Source organism: Notothenia rossii (genome assembly GCF_949606895.1).
Source record: "Notothenia rossii genome assembly, chromosome: 7".
Classification (NCBI taxonomy): domain Eukaryota; kingdom Metazoa; phylum Chordata; class Actinopteri; order Perciformes; family Nototheniidae; genus Notothenia; species Notothenia rossii.
Window position 1 is genome coordinate 62,165,842 of NC_136905.1, and position 14,381 is coordinate 62,180,222.

The window sequence follows — 14,381 nt, forward strand, 5'->3', positions numbered from 1 at the left end:
AAGTATTGGCTTTCAGAATATTAAACTTGTTTCGGCAAATTCAGAGGATAAATACAACTTTGAAGCTTGTAACGGCATAATTACAAGCAGAGAACGGACTAATTTAACGTCACAGCAAGCATAGCAACAGCCGGTGTTTCTTGCGAGTTTTTCCCCCGTACACAAACGCAAAAATACACAAACAAACTCGCGAGCTTCCCCCAGACCAGTAATACAAACGAAAATGTGTCTTCGGGTCAATGTGACTGATTTCGATAGAGCAAGTCACATTTGGTTTAGGCACGAAACATACTACCAGTAGAAATACATTGCTTTCAAAATCGCTCTGTGTCGAATCAATAGATTATATTTCGTGACTATAACACGAAATGCCGTGAGTGCTTCATCCTCTGAACACCACACGATGGCGACTGTAACGCACATAACATAGGTAAGCTACTCTGAAATTATTAGCTGCAATTATTATTATCCCTCAATCGAGTTCGCTATTCAGCTCGCTAACGTTAGCTTAAACAAACGTAACATGCAACGTTAGCCTAATCTAAAATGCTCTACTACAGCGTACCTTTCATGTGGCTCGTCAGCGCAGACTCTCTCATCGTTATTTTTGCAAACTTTGCAGGAGGCTACTCGTGGGCTTGACCCTCGTCTTAGCCATGGCTTGTATTTGTCTTCTGCTAGCCAACGCTCGTTGAAACTGTAACCTCCGGGCACACTGTCATCTATCACTCTCATCAGAATGCCCAGGTCACACACGTAACACAAACACTTGCAGGTCGCGCGCATAGCGCGGGAAGGCCGCAGCGGAGCTGTTTTATGTAGAAGCAAAGCAATTCTTTTCTTTTAATCTAAAAAGCGAACTATTCAGTCAGACAGCAATTTATTGTAAAAGTAAAGCATTTATATTTTCAAGCACTTTCTCAATTTCAAGCACCATTCCCAAAATTCAAGCACTTTCCCAACCTTGAAAACACCACGTCAAATTTCAAGCATTTTCAAGGATTTCAAGCACCCGTACGAACCCTGCAGCTCTCATAGTATGCCTCTCGTCCAATGAAATGACTTGCTCGCTCTATGACGCGTTGAACCCAATGTGAGCAAATTACTCTGAATGCTGCAACGCAGCACCTGAGATTACTTCCAAAAAGTTGTTCACGTTCAACGTTATATTCGTTCGGTACACTTCGGTACACTTCAGTACACATGTGTACCGAACCTAAGGGCCCGTACCGAATAATTTCGGTACGGGTACGTGTACCGTTACACCCCTATACTGTAGTGATCTCTACAATAAAACAGTTTAGTGCAGGACGTTGTCACGGCTAGGCAAACCAGTATGAACCCAAAAGCACGACTCGACAAACAAAGTACAAAAGGAAGTCTTTACTGAAAAATAGTGGCACTGTGAGCTCTCCGTAGAGGTTGTGACGACCCCTGCCTTGTTATCTCTGGTGTGTGTGTATGTCCCTTTAAGGTTTTCCCTTTGGTCTATCAGCTAGGATTGAGGACACCTGGCGGCCGGTACCAGAGGGTTAAAGGACCTGAGTGAGACCCGCAATCTCTCTCCCACAGAGGACCTGACCTCGGAGCAGCTACGTCGCTTCGTCTTTTGTTTTTCCTTTGTGTTCGTTTTTTTGGTTTACGTTAATCTTCTGTTAATAAATATATTTTTCATATGTTCTCGTCCTTCCCACGCTTTTTGTTATGGCCAAGAGCCAAGCCATGACAAGGTAACAGGTTAAGATAACAAAATACACTCTTACGAGGTAAAGGTTAACATAGTATCAAAAAGTCAAAAGATAAAGTAAATTCCAAACACTCGGGTCTTAGCTCTTAGCAGAAAAAATTTACTTCACACTGGCAGTCAGACACATGGGACGAAACGAACTGGCAACAAGACAAGGGAGACAGAATCTATATATAGGCAGGCTAACGGTACGTCTACACTACAGGCATCAAAAAATGCTTTCAACGCTTCGCCCATTCACTTGAATGGGGTGACGTAGAAGATTTTTCATCTTCGCCGAACTGCATTGTGGGCAGCATGGCATGGCTCGCTTCGCCCATTCACTTGAATGGGGTGACGTAGAAGATTTTTCATCTTCGCCGAACTGCATTGTGGGCAGCATGGCATGGCTTTGCAAGCATCACGAGCATCTATCGGCATCAAAAGTTGAACAATGTTCAACTTTTGAGGCTCGATGCTTGGCATCAGCCAATGAAATCCCGTTTATGCAAATCCCGCCAGTGCAAGCGCAGCCAATCAAACCGCGTGCAAGCTGGGAGAGCCAGACCGCAGTTCATTTCCTCATATTCCAAACGAGATATTACGGTAGCAAATCACCCGGTTCTTTACGACCGGAACTATTTACCGGGATACAAACCGGAGGAACCAGGCATGGAGGAAGGTGGCAGAGACAGTGGGTGAAACTGATAGTTTTTTCGCCTGTTTGGAGAGTTTATATCCAGTTTACTTTGTTTTAACATTGCTATTGCTTTGTATGTCGGGGGCGGGAGATTCATGTGATTGGTTGCTCGCAAAAAATCGCCAAGCTTCAGACACGCCCAGCTTCAAGATTTTTTCATGCCTGTAGTGTAGACGGGCCGTAAGGGGGAACAGGTGCAGACAATTAGGGCGGAGTCGACAATCACAGTGGAGGGAAAACACACAAAGGGAGGAAGTGAGGTAATCTGCAACAAGAAGGAAAGGTTACTACAAAATAAAACAGGATACGAGACTGAACTAAAAACATTAACTTAACAGATTTTACGAGACATAACAGACGTCCAAAGTTATTAATAGGAGGATGTGCAAAACAGACAAACTAATAAGGCTTTATTTAAACATTAAAGAATACTTTCAAGGCCCAGTGAAGTGCATGTTTTTGCACCAAAATGAAATGGCAGTTTCATTCCTTACATATCATTGTGCCTGTTCATGGCTAAAATAATTTTTAATAATTCATAATTAATGAATTAATGAATTATTAATTTTGCCGTCTGAGCCTAACGGAAGTTGCAGACGATAGTGGCTGTGACGTCACAAGATGTACCCAGTTGCGATTGTAAACATGGCGGAGACTCTGGAAAGTGATACTAGTGTGAGAGAAATGATTGATTTGGACAGCTTTTCGGACAGGATAGATGAGGAAAGTGATCAATCTGGTGCACTTTGAGGGCAACATTAAGAGATTTATGGATACAGCTCTCAACACTCATATGAAACATATATTTCAATAATCAAAAAACATTGGAAGGATTTCTTAACCTATTTTATACAACTAATATTACATAGATGAAAATATTTGTTTACATAGATGACCAAACCCACTGAGATAACTTAGGCTACAGTTTACCTCCCTGAGCTGACGTTATCTCTCTCAGTCCCACAGGAGAGCACTCTCCCTCTCCTTATTGTTGAAACAGCTAATCTCCGTTAGCTACGAGCTAGCACCAGATGCTAACAACAACCCTGTAACTCTGTCAGTCTCTCTTTCTCTCTCTCTCGAATCGACCACTGGCCTTTATTTATCATGATCAATCAAATAATCTACGAAACAATGACACCAGCCAGGCTCACCTTCATCTTTTGGGAACAGAAACATCGCCACTTCGGCAGACTTGACATTACTACAGCCAGCGGCAATGCATCGTTTCCCCTGTGTTTTTCATCCCTCTTTCTTCACTGTCGCCTCCATTGTCAGGTTTTCTCGATTGGCAATCACTTCCAGTCGACTCCGACACACTTTCCAGGAAAATACTAGCTCAAAAACGTTGAGAAATTCGACTTTGAAAAAGAGAAAAAACGAACGATGGTGAATGTAAACAGTGCGGCGGCGTCCATCTCGTGACGTCACGCAGTAGATCGCAAGCCACGCCCACGAAGGCGAAGGTCGACTGCAGATTTCCCCGGAAAATTCAAAACTCGTCAAATTTGTTGCTATTCCAACATTTTTTGATATGGGTTCCAATGGACAATTTTGGTCATTACTATACGTATTAGCATAACAGATCATGCACAGGTGCACACTTCACAGGGCCTTTAAGGTCTTCTTTTGAATAAGAAAAAAACTTTGGGGGTATCTACAGATAAATATTAAGCCTGACAAACTACTTAACGTCTAATATATTGCATAGTTTATTTTTGGTACTTATCAAAACAGGCTATATATATATATATATATATATATATATATATATAGCCTGTGTTGTATATACACACAAATGAACAACCTTGTGTGTCAAATAACAAGTTGTATTGTAGTGTTTATTTTAGTGTTGTTTTATGCTTATCCACATTTTGATTTCAGAGCACAGGAGAATGCTGGGCACAACATAAAACTCAACAGTGAAGCTGGCAATGCTGAACAAAACCATGTAGAGTTATAATATTTATTCAGCTGAAAAAGTCAAAGCTCTACAAAAATGTAATTAAAAATACATAAGCATTTCAGGTAGAAATCAGCATTTTATATAGAAATTCACAAAAATAAGAAATGAAACCTAAAAGAGATTAACAGTCAACACATGTATACCTCTGATGGCTGGCATAGGTGGAACAAATAGTGACAACAAATGTAAATACAATTTATATAGATTAAAAGGTAATATATATATAATATTGATTGCAATTATTATATTAACAAATCCACCAAACATGATCAACAGGAAAGCCCTCTGAAAGCATTTCATGGTTTGAAAAAAAGTTGAGGATGGGTTCCAGACAGTTCAATCAGGAGAGACTTCATTTTGTTTAAAGAACATTTATTGACACATGTCATATGATAAATGTTAAGTCTTTGGCGATTAGACCCTGATCCTGAAATCTTATATCTAAAGGGGGAAAAGCCGTGAGCATATAGGGAACCCCCTGGGGTCTAGACACTGGTGATGATGATGCTGAAGATCTGGATTTGATGAGGAGATGGGATGAAGAGGTGTGATGAGGTCTTTGGATTAGCTCTCCTGGCTCTGGATATCATGAACGGAGGTGGGTGGAGAGGAAGCGGGCGGCAGCATGAACACCTGCAATCACAGCTGACTGCAGGAGAGAGGAGAACCATTTTAAAGTTTGGCTGCAGCACGGTGATTGGCTGCTGGAGAAAGATGTGAATGTAATAGGTAAAAGACAGCGCCCGTGATGAGCTGATTATAAGCAGCTGCGGAGTGAATGTATACATACCCAGTCTTCCTGAAAGAACTTGCGCTGAGCTTCATGTTGATTGATTGATTGATTGATTGAAAATGTTATTAACAGATTACAGAATGGGTACAATATAGTACAGTTCAATACCCACAATTGTTAAGAGGATGTAGACCAGAGAAAGACTTTTGTCTTGTTTACATCCGGGTCCCCCATTTTTATTCATCATAACATGACATACATGACATACACAGATAGATTACATTTTCATTTTAGATTCATTTTCAATTCATCATAACATATATAACATACAAATAGACAGTACTGTTACATCTAGACATTTATGACATACCAGATCTACAAATATACAGTACTGTTTGTGAGTACAAAAAGAGTCTAAAAAGAGAGTATATACATTGGGGGCGGGAAACTGTATATGTAGGGGGTTAGGTTTGGACATTTACAGGGGCCAGTTTTGAATTGCAGTCTCCCGTAGGTGCTTTTTTTGAGAGGTTTTGAAGGTGGGTAGTGATTCACATTCCTTTACAGCTGTGGGTAGGGCGTTCCACATTGTTGTGGCATAATTACGAAACGTGTTTATATATAGTATATTATATATATAGTGACAAGTGTTCAACAGTTCTTCCTGTTGACAGAAGATGGCATTTTTCTGAGAGGGAGCAAGCTGGCAGACACTGGACAGTGGCAAACCAACAGATGAAACAGGAATCCATCTGAGAGGCTATGTGGAAAAGGATAACAAATAATGTCAGCAAGACATGAACATATTTAACCACCATCATTCAATTCTGAAATTGCAGGTTTGTTAGCATGATATTATAATGATATAACATAAATGGCCTGTCTTAGTTTAAAGCCCACTCACCACGTCAAGGTGCAGGCCACGAGTGAGGGCACAACAACGATCACAAACGAGACAACACTTACATACATATAAATAACTTACATATACAATGAACAATAAACATTTAACAAATAGTTATTTTAATACATTGAATACATTGAATACATTTAACACATTGAACATAAATAACACAATTGAAATGTACAATAACTAAACCCTTAACTACATACATTATACATCTCCAGTGTGGCAATATTTCAGCAAGATTTGGTATCAGATAGGAAAAAAAAAACTGACCTGTTGAGAGTTTTGCGTGTCCATGTTCAGTACAGACTTGTTAAGCGTACTCCAAGTAGTATGTTGAACACAGACTTGCAAACAAAATACACCAAATTGGTCAGTTACAGTTGAAGGTACAGATACAACATAATGAATATTGGCTAGAAAGAAGCTTGGGATGTTGCTGTTGACATTCACATAAATCGTTCCACTGTTGAAAACCATGTGTTGCGTTTCTTAACAATAAATAAACAGAGGACTGTGACATACATTCAAATCCACATATAGAAGGAAATATAGCATAAATATGTTTACTTACAACAGTCATAAGGAAGAGAAACACGTACAGAGCTCATACACAGAAGAAGATATAGAATAAATATGTTTACTTACAACACTCATAAGGAAAAGAAAACACGTACAGAGCTACTAAGAGCTAATTACTAGCTAGCCGCTAGCTGCTAACTGCCGCGGCCGCCTCGTTAATATCAAACTCCATCATATAACAATCCAGTCATGGATGTATAATAAGAAGTGCCATGCTGTCATGAACGCGCGGTGCTGTTACGTGTACGCAAATTGACGTGCTTGATGTGAACGAGCATTTTGGGGGCATGGTTAAAGTTGCGCATGCGCTATGAGCGCACATACGGGTACTTCTCAGGCATGCCGGCAGTGGCGGCTGGTGGAAAATATTTTTGGTGGGGCTATGGAAATGGTGACAAAACCATACTAGGGCATTTAAAATCAGGAGGCTAAATATGAAAATTGTGTGTGTGTGTGTGTCGACAATCGACAACTCGACCCTCTGATCACTCCTTTCCTGTAAAATACAGGTCCAGCCCACACATATGCTCCATGATGCCACAGGCATTGCCCTTACAACTACAATAAGCATGTAAATGTTAATCTACAGCTCCGGCGATCCACTAGCAATCCACTAGCGATCCACTAGCACCGGAGCCATCCTCGACAACTACTGTAGCGTCACCTTGGATACGAGTCCAAACAACTCACAGACACACAGGCCAGGGCGCTGACAGGGCGCCCTTTGAGCATCAGATCTGACGACGCTGAAATTATGTTTTGGCGGCATAGTATACAGATAGCAACAGTCAGCTTGTTGGCTGCTGCTGCTCTGGCTGAGGGCTCCTTTCTACCGCCCGGACGAGAGAGGGTAATGATACACGCTGCGGCCAGGCAGGAAACATGTGACTTATTAGTAACTTTAGACATCGTAAAACAATTTTAAACTAGATTTTATTGTAGATTATACATTTTACTGATACCAACTATATAATATTTACCTTGTTCTTTAAAAATAAAAATAAAAAATATATATTTTTGGAAATATATTTATTTATTTATTTTTTATATTGAATGACAATCAAACATGTGGGAAGAGGGGGGGCGGCGCCCCTAGCGCCCCTATGGGCCTGCCGCCACTGCATGCCGGGTAATCTGTGACGTTTCGCTCTCTCGAAAGTTGGGCCATTTTATCATCATGCGCTAATGAGCAACTCTCATAAGAATGAATGAGGCCCCGCCTCCCATGCTGTATCCAGTTCTTATTATACAGAGAACCGCAGTGACGCGTCGTAAAACCCGGAAGTAAGTTAGCATTTTTAGCACTTCCGGTTCCTTCCTCAAAAAGCAATGCATTTTTTCCATAGGGTTTTGGAAAATAGCTCGAAATAAGGTCTGTGGTTGACACAAATTTAAGAGATAAATCACGTTTTGTTCTACGACATTAAATACATCAGTAGTGACCCCACTGGGGATTTTTGAAGAGTTCACGTGTCTGAAAAACGATGGTTGTTACCAAGTGGCTGAATAGGACTACAGAAATTGTCGAGGCCGTTTTACGTCATTACGCCGAACACGTAAACACTCCCGCTAAGTTTGTTTTCCCCCTGTGTTCTTCTTGAAAGCAAGTACCTGCATATCTTTAGTATCTGTATATCTATATCTGACCATTAGAATCTGCATTTTTGAAATTGTCGTTTTAACACCGTAGTTTTACAAATTATAGAATAATTAATTACCAGTGTTTTCCAATTTTACTCTGCAGTTCGTTTCGTTAGCTAACGTTAGCTAAAGCTAGCGCTACTAGTTCGCTACGCAATGGTTTGTTGCTTTGCTCCGGGTTGCAGCCACAGGTCTTCGCATGAAACGTGCTTGTTCTATCGTTTCCCGGCCGATGTTTTCCAAACGGGAGTCTGGATTCGTGCCATGAGGTAAGCTGACGTTACATTTTTGTCCATGTCATGGTGAAATGTAAATGATGGGTAGTGACTGTATCGCCGTTTTAGAGATGGCGCTGCTGAAAATACCGCAACATAAGTAAAGATAATGAATACATCCTATTAAAACCTGCGTGGCTTATATGATAAGTCTAATTAGTACAAGCAGCATAATGTTTCACCATGTAACTAAAGATTGTAGTCAGGGAAATCAGTTTGACATATTGAACTAATAACAAATCACCTCTGGCTGGCAGAGAACTCTCGGCTCCATAGCTTCTCTTGGACGTAAAATCACATGTACATTTTACGTTTATATTCAATTTAATATTCCATCCCTCACATACTTTTGTATATATAATAACTTATATTTAGTTTTTCTTGTTATGCTGCTGCAACACAAACATTTCCCAAATTGGGATCAATACAGTAATATCTTATCTTAATTAATTAAGAAATATAACTATTATAATTAGTGTAGCAGCTGACACCTATTTTCAATATGGATTAATCTACCATTTATTTCTTTAGTTCAATTTTCATCTATAAAAATGTCAAAATAGTGAAAATGTTCCCGAGACTTATCGAAGTGCAAGGTTATATCTTTAGATGTTTTGTTTTAGCCTATGTACTGTATGTCTTAATGCTCTTATATGTGAAGGTGTGACTTCCATGAAACTAATATTTTATATCTTCCCAACAGACGAGCTGACAGGAAACCTAACACTCTAACAACCACAACATTGCAAAGGCGAGTAAATATAAATTAAAAAAAACTCACAATTTTTTTATCTCTTCTTCTTTCTTGCAGTGAGGTGAAGCTGACCTTGCACTTGGTGCCAGTAAGGATGTTCCTCACGCAGGCTGAATGTTTCTCCTTCCTTACTGACACAGAAGCCCTTGATTTGCAATGCTTCACTAATTGTCATTTCCCTGGCTCCGTTGGGACACTTTACCTCCAGCACAGCGGAAGACCCTACCAGACCATCTGGAGATGCCCCCAACAATCCTGATAGGGAGAGCCACAAATCTGACTCATGGACCTGCATCTGGGTTGCAGTGGTGAATGCCCTGACGCCCTCACATTCATTCATAGTCCCTCACTGTACAGACAAAACACCATCAAGGGCCTGTTGTTGCCCTCGCACCCTGGCAATAAAGGAAGCAGTCACACGCTTTGACCTCAGGACAGCACCAAAGTTGCTGGCAGTCAACCTTCCTTTCCTGAACAAAGGCCAGTTTGGGTTGGTTCGCTGACCAGTGGTAGCCACCTGAATTGCCCTCTGTTGCTCCTCAGACAATGCCATGCTTGCCACAATTGCCTCAGGTCCCTGATGCCCAACAGATTTGATAATTACAGGAACAGTAAGTGTTTCCAAGCTGCAGTGTTCCTCTTCTGGCTCGGGGGAGAGAAGCCAAGAAATTCCTGAGAACCTGCCCCCGAGTCTGTCCCTCAGCCAGTCACGATCTTCGGAGGTGGACTCTCTTGTGAGCGGGTTAAATTAGTTATTGGTTTCAACAGTCACATTAAAACAGTTACTAAATCAGCCGATTATCACGTAAAGAACATATCTAGGATTAAAAGACTAATGTCACAGCAGGATTTGGAAAAACGTGTCCATGCTTTTATCTTCAGTAGACTGGACTACTGCAATGGTGTCTTCACAGGTCTCACTAAAAAATCTATTAGAAAGCTGCAGCTGATTCAGAACACCGCTGCTCGAGTCCTCACTAACACTAAGAAAGAGGATCACATCACTCCAGTTCTGAAGTCTTTACACTGGTTCCTCACTGACACTAAGAAAGTGGATCACATCACTCCTGTTCTGAAGTCTTTACACTGGTTCCTCACTGACACTAAGAAAGTGGATCACATCACTCCTGTTCTGAAGTCTTTACACTGGTTCCTCACTGACACTAAGAAAGTGGATCACATCACTCCTGTTCTGAAGTCTTTACACTGGTTCCTCACTGACACTAAGAAAGTGGATCACATCACTCCTGTTCTGAAGTCTTTACACTGGTTCCTCACTAACACTAAGAAAGTGGATCACTCCTGTTCTGAAGTCTTTACACTGGCTTCCTGTGTGTCAAAGAATAGATTTAAAAATACTGCTGCTGTTTATAAAGCACTGAATGGTTTAGGCCCAAAATACATTTCTGACCTCCTGCTAAATGATGAACCATCCAGATATCTCAGGTCTTCAGGGACTGGTCAGCTTTCTGTCCCCAGAGTCAGAACTAAACATGGAGAAGCAGCATTCAGTTATTATGCTCCAATATCTGGAACAAACTCACATAAACCTGCAGGTCCGCTGCAACTCTTACTACTTTTAAATCCAGGCTGAAGACTTTTCTTTTTGTCGCTGCTTTTAATTGAACTATTCATATCTTAGACTGCACTGTAACTTTTATCCATGTATTTTTTATTTTAATGTTTATTTTATTAGCTTTTCTTTTTAATGACTGATTTTAAATGCCATTTTCTTAATGTCTTTCATTTTTTGTAAAGCACTTTGAATTGCCTTGTGCTGAAAAGTGCTATATAAATAAACTTGCCTTGCCTTGCCAAATAAAGATTTCATGTGACACATACAATTGATTTGTTGATGGGAATTAATGTGAATAAATTAACTCTAGGTTAACGGTACTCTTGCTATCACTACTCACCGACACTATAAGCCTTGTCCCTCATGCTAGCCCTGACAACACCGGTAAGCACACCTTCATCTAGACTGCACTGTGACGTGTCCTGACTTGTAGTGGTTCTCTCCTCTGTCTACACTCTTCTTGTCATCTTTGTAAAACGATATCAGACTGGTAATTGACACAGCCATGACTTCTAGTTAAATTCAGTGTGGCTAAAAGGAAAAGCTTTGTTAAAATATGCAAGCATGCGAAAGTCAAATTCAGCTTTATTGTCAAAAATTCTACATGTGTTATACATCCAGAAATATCGAAATATCGTTTCCCACAGTGTGACATGTATACATAAAACAAAACAAAAAGGGCCTAGATAAACGTGGTATACATTAAATAAAACCAAAAGGGCCTAGATAACCGGGGTATACAGTTTAAAATGTTAATATATTTAATTTAAAGTGTTCAAAGTGCAGTTTCAGTGCAAGTCAGTTGAAACGATCTTAAGTTGGCGTGACGTTGAAGTCGTGCGACCCTGCTGCTGTAGGTCTACTGGCTTGTAGTTCGTTTATAGCATAACGTTAGCATTTCACTTTTGGCGACTAGATTTATGATTCAGAAATTATAAAAGTAGGGTTGACATGTGGAGATTATCCGGCTGAACAAAACGTGATCCCTCTCTTAAATGTGTGTCAACCACAGACCTTATTTCGAGCTATTTTCCAAAATCCTATGGAGAATTTGCATTGGTTTTTCAAGAAGGAACCGGAAGAAGTTTACTTTAGGGTTTTACGACGCGTCACTGCGGTTCTCTATTATAGAGAGGCGAAGTCACGCCCATCTACTTCCGGTCCATGGGACCCCGGAAGCGAAAAATTATACATTGAATTTAATGGAGAGAGAAAACGTATCTTTTGATCCCGTTTGAATTGTGCCACGAACTACACATATGATGTTTGTCAATCTTAAACAATCATTTCCATGTCAAAAAAGTCACATTTTGTCGTAAAACTGTTGAAATATAAGACTATGAAAAATACGCGACTACAAAGACTACAAATCCCAAATCCCATTCTGGGTCGCGCATGTGATGTCACAGGCGATAATGCTCCAAGTGGTTGCGACTCGTAATTAAAGCGAAGAAGAAGATTTCATAACTGATTTATTCCCTCCAATAAATATAAGAGATTGCTCCAATACATTCACTTTTACAAGATGCCCGTGTGCTTTGTACCATGTTGTAATCACAAAAGTGATCATACCACTTGCTCGTTCTATCGCTTCCCGTCTGATGAAAGGACCAGGAGTCGCTGGATCAGACATATCAGGTAATATCATACATGTTGTGCATGGAACATAGTCAAGTTAGCTACCTAGCTAGTAGCGACGAGTAGCGAGCATGTTAGTTAGCATTACATTACTTAGCCTTGTCATTTTTAGTAGCCTTACCATGAAGTTATTATTTTATTACATGAAGTACACCAAAATGTTAAACAGTAAGAGTAGTCATCATGGTAAGTATTTCGTGAAACATTTGAAGAGTAGCCTACTGCGCCCTCCACCGGGTGCTAAGGAAGCAGTTCAGGGAGAGTCGAAGGAAGGCAGGCAGGCAGGGAGCTTTGCATGACATTCTTCTGGACATGTGTCATTGTGATGACAGTGAGGGTGAGTCAATCTGTTTGTTGGAAAGACAGTAGTTGAGTGATTACTGAGAGAAAATTATTAAAAGAGATAATTATTCAGTGTTGTTACTTTAAAGTGTTGTTACTGACCTTTTTCTCTTATTTTCTTTACCTCACCTGTAACTGCTGAGACCCTGAGGAACATGCACACTGGACTGACCTGCTCTGGCAACCTGATTTCCACTGTACGTAATAGTATTTGGTTATGGTATATTATTTATATACATCAAAGGCACAATGCACCCCCCAGAGAGACACATGTATTGAGTGATATTTTGCATAGGTCATGTGAAATCATCTTTACATACTATAAAACTGTAGGAGCGGCAACTTGTTTTGAAATTGAATTTTTAATATCCGATAATAAAGTTGATCTGTTTTCTTTATTCTTCTCTCTTCCAAGCTCCATCCATCACCGTTCTCTGTTCCTGCAGGTCCTGCTTGCTAATAAATGCTCATATCTTTTTACACAATTACAAATAAAGTCAATGTATTGTATGACATGAAGTTGTGCTTCATTCTGAGTCAATAATAAATTAATTCTGCCTTCAACTGCAAAATGATTGTGGACTGCACCGACATCCATGTAGCTGCCCCCCAGTAAGATGAACCAAGCAAAGCTGACACAAAGCTGTGCTCTTAAGTTGACATGAAGAATTTGTGAAATATTGGTAATTATTTGGAAAAAATGACTGACGATGCAGAAAACTTTTTTTATTTAGGAACAGTGGTCAGGTGAAGCATTTATCACTACATTTGTGTCACACTTAAAAGGCCAAACACACTGGCCAAACACACCTCGTTTACAACTCCCCAGTTGACAGCCATGACTCCCGTCTAAATTGTACCCTCCAAGCACCCTCTTCATGAGGGACGCGCATGGAGTGGATGAAAGTCCCGACCTCAGCACAGCACCAAAATTGCTGGCTGTCAACCTGCCCTGCCTGTGTAACTGCCACTGAGGATTTGTCTGCTGTCCTACGGTGGCTGTCTGGATGGCAGCTTGCTGGTCTCTGCTCAGTCGCATTGAGGCAAGAATTGCCTCAAGCCCCCGACCCCCATGCTCCTTCACCAGCTCCGGCACGTTGAAAATGGCCTGATGTTGAGGCTGCAGCTCTGGCTCAGGTGACAAAAGCCATGCCATGCCACGCTGCGCCCCTCAGTGCAGACCTGAACCAGTCTACTTCAACAGTGGCGATGTCTCTGGCCAGTGGGTTGTATGTCTCCTCTTGCTGTTGGTAGAGTTGAGACACCGGCTGGACTACTTTTGAAGTGCCAGGCTTCCTCCACTGGCACTCAACTTCTGTGGAGCTGATCTGCCACATGGCAAATATTGCCAATGCTGCAGCGTGGCTGCATTTGTACATCCCCCGTGCACAACCACAGACAGCGCTCTGCATCGCGCCATCCTCTCCCATGTAGATCTGTACAAATAAAGTAAGTACCATGTTTGTTAACATGCTACAATAGATTGAATGAGCAATACAAGGATGGTCCAGATCTGGGGGTGGGAGGGTTTATTTTTCCAT

The 14,381-nt window shown here is 40.9% G+C and overlaps 2 long non-coding RNA genes across 2 annotated transcripts; one reads left to right on the plus strand and one right to left on the minus strand.

Moving 5' to 3' along the window:
• Positions 1 to 5,587: 5,587 nt before the first annotated feature.
• On the minus strand, positions 5,588 to 6,748 carry LOC307047528. Its single transcript, XR_013810471.1, has 3 exons — positions 6,681 to 6,748; positions 6,306 to 6,379; positions 5,588 to 5,885 (listed from the first exon to the last, which is right to left on the minus strand). It is a non-coding gene; the product is annotated as an uncharacterized lncRNA (long non-coding RNA).
• Positions 6,749 to 12,009: 5,261 nt separating this feature from the next.
• Positions 12,010 to 13,355, plus strand: LOC307013728. The gene is made up of 2 exons (XR_013801039.1): positions 12,010 to 13,037; positions 13,256 to 13,355. It is a non-coding gene; the product is annotated as an uncharacterized lncRNA (long non-coding RNA).
• Positions 13,356 to 14,381: the final 1,026 nt, after the last annotated feature.